Here is a 10034-nt window from a genome sequence, read left to right on the forward strand (position 1 = left end):
GGTCGTGACGAGCTCGTGAAAACGCAGAGAGTAGAGAGTATGAAGAGAGTTAGAAGGGGATTTTTGTGGATTGAGCGTAGTTTTCGTTCCAATTTATAGAGCCAATTCTGAATGGTTGAATCATTAGTTGGCGCATATTGAGACGTGGTACTCAATATGGAAATAACTGCCAAGAAGGGGGAGATATTTTCCGCGAAATCCACTCCGTCATGAACCCAAAACTCAACCGTCTCCACGACAACAAATCGGAGAAGAAAACCGCCAGTAAAGAAAATCGTCTTTACAGTCGCCATTTCCAACGTAATTTAGAGGTTTTAGAAGAATATTTTAATCTTTTATTTTATTTTTTCTTTTTTTTTGTTTTAAAACAGCTCTCCATGTTTAGTTGTCTAAATAATTGGTCATACAATTTTTTTAACAATTTTTTTACATACAAAAAATATATACTTTTTTCCTTATAATTTGATATGCATTATGTTCCGTTATTTGAAATATTTTATACCACAACTGATGTATATGATTGTTCTGTACACATTTATTGATGGATAATTTTTAAACTGTACATGTTTATTGTTTGGTAGTTTTAATCCTTACACGTTTGTTGCTGAATTATTTTGATCAGTACACGTTTATGGCTGAATGGTTTTAATTATATAGGTTTTTTGTTGGAATTGATATATATGTGAAAACAATTTATGTGAAAATATGTAGATATTTTAGATATGGAAAACCTTTAGTAATGCTTGCAAAAAAATGAACACATCCGAAACTTTGAAACTAAACCTCAAACTCATAATAGAACATACAAAAAGAACAGAGGACTAACCCCACAAACTCTTGCTATGAAAGCATACTAGCTTCCATTAGATCTCCCTCTTAATGCAATAGACAGTTCAACAAACTCGTTCTACGTTTCGTACTCTCCTCATTTTAACAAAGATGGGTTGTTATACACGATTTTTATGTTAGTTCTCTCCAGAGGAGCTCAAATCCACAACTAAGTCAATAGTTTGAGTAAAACACAACAACATATAGAATCAAATCCAAAACAACTATGCATTATTTGTATGCCTAAAACAATTTCAACATATAGAATCAAATCCAAAACACGACAAATCAACTTGTTTTTTTGCGTATTCCTAAAACAAGCTCAAGACATGAAAACCATTACATCTTAAACACTGTAAGAGAGAAGAAACAATGGCATTGAGCAATTAGATGACCATTCTGAACCTAAGCTACACAAGTAATTTTCTAAGCTCCGCAGCTCGTACCTAATTGTACACAATACGTAAAAATCAAAATGAAGCATACGAACAAAAACAATTGTTTTTCTTTGAAGAAATTACTGAAATGAAATCGGAGAAAGACCTTGAACATCTTCTTAGACCGTTCTAAAGCCTCATCGCCTAAGCGACGCCCAAACCAATAACCAAACATAGTCCCAATCTAAGAGAAACGAAGAAAACAAATAAAAACTAAGAAACAAGCATCGTAAGCTGAAACAAGTAACTTGAGAAGCTGATAAAGAGAGAACCGTGAGAGAATAAGGAAGATGAAGAAGAAGCTTGGAGGACCGTAAGAAGTCATCAGAATCAGTCTCAGTCTCAGTCTCAGATCCAGAATCTGAATCGGAGAGAAGCGGAAGTGAACGCCGATAGTTTTGCCTGGAACAGCCTATCCAAATTCGCCGCAAGATCTAGCTCCTAACACATTCGATTTTTGCTGAAAATAATCAAAATCTCCAGAAGAAGAAAAAAATCCTAATCGTAATCTCCGTTTCTCTATATATAAAAACTAGAAGAAGAAGAAAAACACTGAAACTGGAAATAAAAATCAAATAAAGGTTGAATCAAATGCTTTGTTGTAAATCAAAAGACTGACTCATGTTATGAATTCTAAAATTTTGGGATGCTGCTGAAGAACCTAGCCCAAATTTTTTTACGAATCCATCAACTCCTGAAATGAAACCAAAAAGCACCGTTAGAATTGAACTACTTATTCAGAAACAAAAACGATTGACGCAATTAAATTGTAGATATTTTTTGCTATGCCTTTATTATGCAAGTTGTCACTTTAGTTATAACTAGTTTGTAGCAAACTTTTAATGTTTGATTTTTAAAAATGTATATTATTTTAGTAATTTTTTATTACAATTTGTTACGTTTTCTGTTGTGTGCAACAATGCTACAACATTTTGTGTCTTTAAATTTGTAGCATTTTGCTACAATTTATGTTTGTTATAATTTGTCATTATATAACTATGCATAGTAACTAATTAGCTATAATATTTATTAACGAAAATTTTATTACTAATTTGTAACTATTTATAGTTAATATTTGTTATTATTTTTTTGTAGAAAAAAAAACGTAGCTATATAATCAAAATTCACTAGTGACAAATAACTTGAAAAATTGAAAGTTAATTTTGTGACCGTAGTGATCCAATATACGAAAATTCCTAGGTATATCTATAAAAAAAGTGAATTGAAGATACTTAAAAAAACTAAAAAAAAATTGTGGAAAAAATTATATTGCATTGTTTATGTATCTTCTTTATATACGATTATGGATATTATGAATGCACATCTAGAAAATAAACTTATATATATAATAAATATATTATAATTATATTTGGTGCACACAAAAAAAGAATTATACTATAGTGAATTACTTTGCTTTCTACCATTTTTTTAGTCGCTCTATTCAGTTGAAAAAAGATAAAAAAAAACATTTGTCAAATACTACCTAATTAATCATGAAATTTTAATGTTACTTGTATAGTTGATGTCATTACAACAATTAACTAAAAATTTAAGCATAAAGATGAAAAGACCGTACCCAGATTCCCAACCCTCACACATGATACACGGAAATGATCTCACTGAAACTCCATAATTCCGGCGAGACAATCGACATAGAAATCACTCCTTACAAAAACTCCCACAAATACATCAAACCCCATCTCGTCTAGTTACTGAGTCGCATAACCAACCACCCTTAGCAACCAAGTAACAAGAAAGGTGGGCTAGAATATTTGATTTCGTCCAACCACGGACAACACTTCCCCACGAATACTCCAATTCACTATCAAATCCTCCAATGTCGATCGTCACGTCCATCATGTGTCAATCGTCACCCAACGCACCACTTGCAATCAAACACACATGATGTCGATCGACACTATTCTAGTGTCGGTCAACACCGACGCCCACGACATCCCTTCCGTTGATCTCTCCCCATCAAACCTAACTCCAGCTATTCTCCTACGACCCAAACACACATCAACATGCTGGTGTTGACCGATACAGACACCCAAACATTACCACAACACGTCCATAGAAAACGTCTATTTAACCTTTGGTTAAATCACAAACTAACCCATTTATCCACAAATTCACTGTTGGATATGAAAGCCTATACCACCACGAAACGCTCCACAAATTTCAGCAAAATTGGACTTTGTTTCATCCTCCAAACGTTGCCTCAAAGTAGTCATCCTCAATCAATCCGTGCAGTCCATCTATGGGTATTGGTGTCGATCGACACAACCATGGTATCAAACATCACCAACCCAGAAACCACGGGGCCAGAACCTCCTTTCAAGCACCTTTTCGCCACAAAACCCTAATCCTTACAACAATTGATTCCCATAGTCGATTAAACAACACAACTTACCTGGAACAACCATGAAAGAGCTTTTTTATCTCTTCAGATCCACCACCAAATAATCACATCCTTCCCCCACACCCATGAAGAAGATGGATCTCTGATAAGCTCAAATTAAAACCCTAGAGCTACTCTTTCAAATTAAAAGATCACTGTAGAACTTAGGGGTCGAATTCCACAAAAACTCAAGTCTACACAATAAATTATAGAGTTTTTTTTAATTATCCTCAACAGATTAATTTAAAATTGAAATAACTATGCAAAGTATTAAATAAAAGCTGTTGTAAATTCAGAAGATCAAAAAGCTAGGCCTAGGAAATTTCTCAGAAAATTATGGAAATATTAAATCAATCAATAAATTAGGATTCAAGCAATTAAAAATCAGGTCTAGAACTCTAAACTCTTTTGTAAAATAAATCAGTTCTCACTGCAAATATTATCTAAATTTAAAACCAGAAAATCCAAATCTCTTTGTAAAATTCTAGGTTAAAAAATCAGCTTTAAATTCAGGTTTAAATAAGTTCACAAAATTACTAAATCAAATCTCTTTGCAGAAAGTAATTTTGCTCATCAAAGGGTTTTATGAGGAAAATCAATTATATTCTCATATCAATTTATTTTCCTAAAGTATTAATTCTAGGTGATCAATCAAGAATTAATGTGAAGAACAACCTAAGATGAAAATCTAGAAAGATAATGAATCCTAAATAAACAGATCTAATAAATCATAAAATCTCTGTGAAAAACCATGTACCTAACAAGCAAACTACTCAGACATGTTTAATGAAGAACAAAACATAATTCTGAATAATAAGCAATTAAAATTAAAAGAGTAAGAAGAGGGAGTTCGGAATTCTTCTTCTACAAAGCAGATCTTCTCTCTCCAAAGCTCTCAAAATCTCATAGGGTTGCAGAAAATAAAACTTGCTAGAAATAACTTAAGGGTTTACAAAACCCAAAAACACTATAAATATGTCCTAAAACACGTCCAGGGGCTTATGTTGCAAATATGGAAAACTTTGGTTGAATTTGTAAAACTTCTAAAACTTGGCTTTTCTCGCAGACAAAATAGGGTGTCGACCGACACCAAGGTGGGTGTCGATCGACACCATCACTCTTCATCGATTCCAAGTTCTCTTCCTTAGCTGAATTGCTCCAAAATCCCTTCTAATTGCTCCATTTTGCTCATTTCATGCCAAAATCCTAGAAAACCTCTAAAGACTCTAAAACATCATACAAAACAAATCAAAAGACTCTAAAAGACTCATAATATCATGGTTAAAAACCACAAAAACCACAAAAACCATGATATATCAACTCCTCCAGACTTAGCATTTGCTTGCCCTCAAGCAAAACAGAAACTTAGACTTGTGTAAGAGGTTTGAAAACTGGGAACTCACTCAATTGCATGATGATTCTTATTCGCACTCTTCATTTACCTGACTCAAGAACTTACTTCTTATACTTAACCATGATAAGCATCAACATTTTCCTTACTCAAATCTCACAATCCTTTGGAATCTCTTAAATCTCACCATTGTCATCTCATTATATAAATTAAAGCAAGTACAGGTGAGTTCTTACCTTGGTGTATCGATCAGTGGCATATGGACTCTCTTAAAGCCAAGACATTCTTCATACATCTCCTTTCCTCTCCCTTTTCTCACTTCAAAGGATTGATTTTTTTTCTTTTTTTTTCTTTTTAAACAAAGGTGGTAAGCGAATACCGGGGTCATCGGTAATTTACCTACCCCTCGCTTCCAAGATTTGTGTGATCATTTGACTCAAGCGTTAGAATAATGAGGTCACTGGTAATTTACCTCCCTCTCTAAACTGATAAATCATCTCATCTTTTATTCTCTCTTTTTTTCTTTTCTTTTTTCTGATCTTTCTTTTTAAAGTACTGAAGGGAAGAGAGAGGGGAGACATACTTTGAAAAATTGCACAGTCTTTTATGGCCCGAAGAAGAAGTCAAGTCCACTGATTTCCAACCCCAAAGCGAGAGATTTAAGTCCGGTTAAAATCCTGATAAAAGTTGAGACAACGTTAGATCAATCAGATATCCATTGAATAAGGGGTTTCAGGATTGTTGATAAGGCTCATAGTCTTTCTAAGCTTCAGTTCTGAGATCAAGCATAAACATATAATCATTAGAGTGTTAGCCAAATAAGAGAAATCATTAGTCAAGATCATAATTTCAAAGACAAAAAGAAAATTTTTGAAAAATTTGACTCAAACTTTATGGTTTTTGACTGACACAACTGAAACTCAAAAACAAAAACATAGTTAGTAGATAATCTCCCCTAGACTTAAACAACACTGTCCCCAGTGTTATCAAGTAAGAGGAAAGCAAAAAGAAACAAAAACGTATTGAAAATTGTAATGAAAAGATGAACTGTTCTCGGGTTACCCAGCGGTGTCGACCGACACCATGTCAGTGTCGATCGACACTCATCACGAATGGTGTTTGTTGGCCAAAACTCCTTGTTAGTTGCAGATAGTTGTGTTGATGGATCAATCCTTGGATGATTATTCTGTTAAGAAGCACTCAAACACAAGTTAAAAGCAACATGATCTATAGACAATTCATAATTTCAAACAAAAATCAAACAAAAACTGAGTCAATGCAAAAAGGAAAAGAAAAACCTAGAAGTGGGTTGCCTCCCACTAAGCGCTTTTTTCAGTCATTAGCTTGACTGCGTTAAAGCTCAGGCATCGGGTGTAGCAGAACATGGCAATACATGCTTCCGAGAGAATGTCCTCTTCATCCAGGTGGTGTATAAGCTTTAGGTGCATGGGGTCTTCCAAGGATGTGAGGAACAGGGACCAGGGCGGGGATTTAGGGACGGGTTTGCTTCTTTTATAGCCTGAAAAATCATCAACAGAAGAAACAAGCGCTCTACGATAATCTCATGGCTTGGTTAACTGCAAAACAGTTTTTGTATCTTTGAAGGTCTTATTGATGATAAGAGGAGGTTTGGGTAAAGAAGATACAAACTTGGCCTTACCTGAGGACTCTAAAGTATAGAATGTAAAGTTTTCTGGTTGGCAACAACACTCTGACTTGGAGCATAGAGAATATCTTGCAAGCTCTCAGTTCTGGTCAAGTGTGGGTTCCGTCGTGGAGGGGTGTCGACCAACACCCAATTGGTGTCAATCGACACTGAGTCTGCAACTCGTGTATTTGCTTCTTTTTCAGCTTATCTCAGCAATCTTCTCAACAGAAAATGTCTGTCCATCAATGGTAGGAGCTCTCCTCAGCTTATGCATCTCAAAGTTCATACTTAAACCATTCACATTCAGTGTTATGTGTCCCTTCTGCACATCTATGATGGCACCAACTGTAGCCATGAAAGATCTTCCTAAGATGAGAGGGTCTTTAGGCTCTTTATCATACTTCAGCATCACAAAGTCAGTGGGAATCATGAAGTTTCCAACCTTAATTGGAATATCCTCTAAGACACCTTCAGGAATTCTCTGAGATCTATCAGCTAAGATAAGAGATAATCTAGTTGGCTTGAATTCTGTCATCCCAAGTCTCAGAGCAACAGAATGTGGCATCAAGTTGATGCTAGAGCCAAGATCACAAAGTGAGTGAGCAAACCTTCCTGTGGAGATAGAGCAATCAAGTACAAAGCTTCCAGGATCTGGTAACTTCTTTGGCAATCCTACTTTGGATCATTGCACTCACTTTTCAGAGACAACTACCTCTTTCTTCTTTTGTGGAGGCTCGTTCAGCAGAATTGCACTGACATCCTTAGTTAGCAAAGCTCCTTCCTCAGGGCTCAAACCATTTGATACCACTCTCTTCACATAGTGCCTAAGTGGTGGTGAAAGCTTTACTGCATCAATCAAAGGCATCTCAATCATCACCTTGTCAATCATTGCCTTGCATTTAGCTTCCTCCATCTCCTGCTTGGACTTTCTTGACTTGGGAAAAGGAATCTTCCGTTTGTACACCCTTTCAGCAACTGGAACCTGAGATTTTGCAGTTTCGGCATCTGTCTAAGAGGAGTGTCGACCGACACCCAGGTGGTGTCGATCGACACCATCATCTGAACCCGAGAATTTGGTTGATTTTTCTCCCTGTTCTGCAGAAACAATTGCACCAGCATCTTCATCTCTCACTGATATGGCATTGCAAGCATGCTTGGGGTTTGATTCAGTTCTTCCAGGAAGAAAACCCTCTTGCCTTTTAACAGACCCAGCAGTCTGTGCCACTTGACTCTCCAATTGCTTAACATGTACATTTAGTGCATCAATCCTTCCAGTAAGCTCTGTGTAGACATTATCAATCTTCCCATTGAATGTCACTGTCATATTCTCACTGTCCCTGAAGAAGCTGCACAAGCATGGCTTCCATTCTACTCTCAGAAAGAGTTTGTGGAGGTGGAGACTGATAGGAAGAGTTCCCATAAGTCCTTGTGAAGTTGTTCCCTTGCTGCTGCTTCTGAAATCAAGCTTAGGAGTGTAGCCCAAAGAGTTCCCACTGTAAGGCTTGTTGCCTTGCTGATTACCGAATCTCTGACCCTGATTCCCATATACAAAGTTGACATCTGCTTCTTCATTCCCAGTCTCAGGTTGTGGCTCAAATGATTCAACTTCAGCAGCAAAGTGAACTGATTTCTTACCAACCAGGAGATTGTGAACTGATCAAGCTTAGCATTAACAGAAGCTAGCTGGTTTGAATCAAATCCTCCATGCAATCTCTTCCTTTCAGTATCTGCTCTCTTAGTGCTATTTCTGGAAGCCAAATTCTCAATCGAAGCTTCAACATCTTCTGAAAATCTTGTCTTGAAGTTTCCATCACTTGCAGCATCCAAAGCAAGCTGATATTCCCAGTCAATTCCTCAGAAAAAGATGCTTAACAGCTGCACCCTTGAAAAACCATGGTGTGGACAGTCCCTCTGATAAGCTTTGAATCTCACCCAAGCTACTTTGAAAGCCTCATCTGATCTCTGTTTGAAGGAGGACAGCTTGACTCTTAGCTCATCTAAAATTGCATCATCATAAAAGTAGTTGAAGAAAAGCCACTTCGACTTGTTGCCAAGATGTCAAAGTCTCCAGCTGGTAACTGCTTCAACCACTGAGATGTCCTCTTCTGCAAGTGAGTAAGGAAAGAGTTTACAGTAGATGTAATCCTCAGTCATTCCATTAACCTTGATACTGGTCCACAAGATCCTCAAAATGCTCAATGTGGTCCAAAGGCTTCTCATTGGGCAGGTTAGAGAAAGGTCTCTGCCCAACTACTGTTGAAAGTATGCAGGGTTTCAACTCAAAATCATTCCTCTGGAATGGAGGAGGAACAATAGCAAACTGGTTCTCATACACAAGATCATCCCGGTTGTAGTCATCAATGGTCCTGATCAAGTCTCAGTTGTTCTCCTGTCTTGGAACCGGATTATTAACGTGGTTTGCAGCTCCACTTCCGTCTGCAGGAAGGGGGTGTTGATCGATACCCTGTTGGTGTCGATCGACACCATCGACAACAGCAGCTTGCTCATCTTTGACAACGATTTCAGCAATTACGTTGCCCTCAGCATCAATCTTTTGGCCCTGCTCGTTGCACAAGTGGCCCTCTTGATCCCTCAAAGCACCATCCTCATCCACGCATCTAAATGACTGTGTTAACCATCTTCAAGGATTTGGCTGCTTTTCGGTTTTCACGCTCTAGGCTTTCCCAACTCTTGGTTTGTAAGCTTCACAGTAGGACCAGTCTTGTTGCTCCTTGTGTTAGGCTTATTTGGCATGTACCTGAAACACACAAGAGAAGAAAAACAAAAACGTGTTAGTTGAAAATAAAAAGAAAAATTTAGACAAAATCAAAAACTCAAATCTAATGGTAGATCAAAGAGTCCCCGGCAACGGCGCCAAAATTTGATAAGTCAAATTAAAACCCCTAGAGCTACTCTCTCAAATTAAGAGATCACTGTAGTACTTAGGGGTCAAATTCCACAAAGACTCAAATCTACACATAATATAGAGATTTTTTAATTATGCTAAAGCTAGGCCTAGGGAATTTCTCAGGAAATTATGAAATATTAAATCAATCAATAAATTAGGATTCAAGCAATTAAAAATCAGATCTAGAACGCTAAACTCTTTTGTAAAATAAATCAGTTCTCACTGCAAATATTATCTAAATTTAAAACCAAAAAATCCAACCTCTTTGTAAAATTCTACGTTAAAAATCAGCTTTAAATTTCAGGTTTAGATAAGTTCACAAAATTACTAAATCAAATCTCTTTGCAGAAAGTAATTTTGCTCATCAAAGGGTTTTATGAGGAAAATCAATTATATTCTCATATCAATTTATTTTCCTAAAGTATTATTTCTAGGTGATCAATCAAGAATTAATGTGAAGA

The 10034-nt window shown here is 36.4% G+C and overlaps 1 non-coding gene across 1 annotated transcript; it reads left to right on the plus strand.

Moving 5' to 3' along the window:
- Positions 1–8553: 8553 nt before the first annotated feature.
- Positions 8554–8660, plus strand: LOC147928526 (small nucleolar RNA R71). The gene has a single exon (XR_015581171.1). It is a non-coding gene; the product is annotated as a small nucleolar RNA R71 (small nucleolar RNA).
- The last annotated feature ends 1374 nt before the right edge of the window (positions 8661–10034 follow it).

Source organism: Camelina sativa, chromosome 14 (genome assembly GCF_030686135.1).
Source record: "Camelina sativa cultivar CO46 ecotype springtype chromosome 14, ASM3068613v1".
Classification (NCBI taxonomy): Eukaryota; Viridiplantae; Streptophyta; class Magnoliopsida; order Brassicales; family Brassicaceae; genus Camelina; species Camelina sativa.